At 42.7% G+C, this 2,500-nt stretch overlaps 1 protein-coding gene across 1 annotated transcript in view; it reads left to right on the forward strand.

Moving 5' to 3' along the window:
- Window positions 1-2,500, forward strand: part of MSH5 (mutS homolog 5) — a 28,849-nt gene that overhangs the window by 10,635 nt on the left and 15,714 nt on the right. The window lies entirely within an intron of this gene.

A 2,500-nucleotide genomic window follows, 5' to 3' on the forward strand; every position in this document is an offset into this window, starting at 1 on the left:
CGTTTGATGGTATCTAGTATTTCTCATATATTATTCTAATTTTGGGGGGCAATTTTCTCAGTCTTCGGGGTGGATTTTTATAGACCAGCAATTCTATCTTCTACATCTGAGATTCTATTTTCTGTATGATCTAGTTTGCTTTTAATACTTTCAAGGGAGATTTTGACTTTCTGTATTATAGCCTTCATCTCTAACAAGTTCATTTGATTGTTTTTCAGAGTGTGTATCTCCTCTTTCAGATCTTACAAGAATTTCCTCACTTCTTGGAACTCGTCAGCTCCTTTCCTGCCTCTTCTGTAGTTCATTGTCTCTCTTTTCTTCTATCTCTGTTAGCTTTGTCATTATGAATATTCTAAATTCCTTATCAGACATTTCCATGAGTTTCATTGTCCTGTCTGAAGATGAAGAGCTGTTATTCTTTATCCTTGGAGGAGAGGTATTGTCTTGCTTTCCCAAATTTCTTGTGATCCCAAGGTGATGTCTAGTCATCTGATGGATGGTGCATTTCTTCCTGATTCTCGAAGTTCAATCTGAGCATTCAGAGGCGAGCAGAAGAAGATGATCTGCAATCTCTCTTCTGTTCCATGCTCACTCTTTGTGCATTCAATTCAAGGTGAAGAGAGGAATATTCTGACCCTAATCATATTCAAATGTTTGGAAACTGTTCATTTGGGCCTATCTAGACACAGTGCATAGAGGCCACTAGAAATGAGTCTGGAGGGGGAAGTCTCAGCAGAAAATCTTCATTTTTGGTCTAGGAAACCAATATTTCACAGATGAAGTATGGTATTCATCTCAGGATTGTTATTATATTTTTAATTTGCTATAGGGCACATGTGCTCATCAGAGAGAGAAAGTTAGAAAGCAAGCTGCCAGCCAGGTCAGGGACTCAAACTGTGGTTGACCATGTGGGAGCCCAGCACTTTAACCACCATGTCACCTACTGGCCCCATCACTCTTCTTTTTTAAAACCTCAAGTAGGAACAAAACACCATGAACCTCAGAAGGCTTTGGGAACCAGCAGTTAGCGTAATGGCTATGTCGCTGGACTCCCATGTAGTCGACCTCGGTTCGTGTCCCGGACCCGGTGGCTTAAAACTCACGCCGGGCGTGTGTGCGTGCGTGCCCAAGATCCCGAGAGGAGAATGGAGGAGAAGGGATTGCGGCGTGACCATCCCCCCTGGGGGGTGATTTCTCGCTTTCTGTCTCTATGTCTCTCTCTTTCTGTCTGGCGAGCGCACGCGCCCTACAGTGAAAATCTCTCTCTCAAAAAAAAAAGAAGGCTTCCTAATTACCTGCAAAATGAAGATAAGCATCTTTAACAGTATGATTATCAGAGTCTTTCTCACTTACCCCAATTTAAATTTCCAGGCTCACCTTCTCAACCTCTTCTAAGTCTATTGAATTCACACTATATTCCAGTAATTTAGGTTGTACTAGGGACATTGACCCAAGTATTCACACTGTTTCACTTGCCATTATAGAAATACATCATACTAGAGCTGGCAGGTGGCATGGTGACTGGAGTGCTGGATTCCCACATAGCTGACCATGGTTTGAATCCCAGACCTGGCAACTGGCTTTCTCATTTTCTCTCTCTCTCTCTGATCAAATTAAAATAAATAAATAAATAAAATTATTATTATTATTATTATTATTTTTTTTTTTTGCCACATTGCAATCCCTTTTCCTCCTTTCTCCTCCCGGGATCTTGGGCATGCGCACACACGCACTCGGCGTGAGTTTAAGCCACCAGGTCCAGGACTCAAACCACAGTTGACTACATGGGAGTCCAGCGATATAGCCATTATGCGAGAGAGAGAAAGTGAGAAAGCAAGCCTCCAGGTCTGGGACTTGAGCCACGGTCAGCCATGTGGGAATCCAGCGCCCTTATCCACCACACTACCTGCTGGCCCCAAATAAATAATTCTTTCTTTCTTTATTTCTTTTTTTTTTTTTTGAGAGGTTTTTGCTATAGGGCACATGCGCTCCCCAGACAGACAGAGAGAGACAAAGAGACAGAAAGCGAGAAATCATCCCCCAGAGGGGATGACCATGCCGCAATCCCTTCTCCTCCATTCTCCTCTCGGGATCTTGGGCATGCAGGCACACGCGCCCGGTGTGAGTTTAAGCCACCGGGTCCGGGACTCGAACTGTGGTCGACTACATGGGAGTCCAGCGACATAGCCATTACGCTAACTGCTGGTCCCAAATAATTCTTTTTATTAAAAAAAAAAAAAAAGAAAAGAACAACATCATGTCTTTGTTTATGCTGTTTCCTTTGAAAAGTCTTTCTTCTGTTTTCTACTTGTCAAAATCTTCCATCCTCTTCAAGGTGCAAACCCAACTGTCATCTTTTTGGTGAAGCTGTCCCAGATACCTGTAAGAAGATCAACATCCACCTTCCTTGTGCTTATATAGTGCTTGTTTATGTTTTTATACTTACACTGTCACAAGTTAGGATTAGCAGTCAGTGAATCTGCTTGCCCCCATAGCTGTG

This window comes from Tupaia chinensis, unplaced genomic scaffold (assembly GCF_000334495.1).
Source record: "Tupaia chinensis unplaced genomic scaffold, TupChi_1.0 Scaffold000403_1, whole genome shotgun sequence".
NCBI lineage: Eukaryota > Metazoa > Chordata > Mammalia > Scandentia > Tupaiidae > Tupaia > Tupaia belangeri.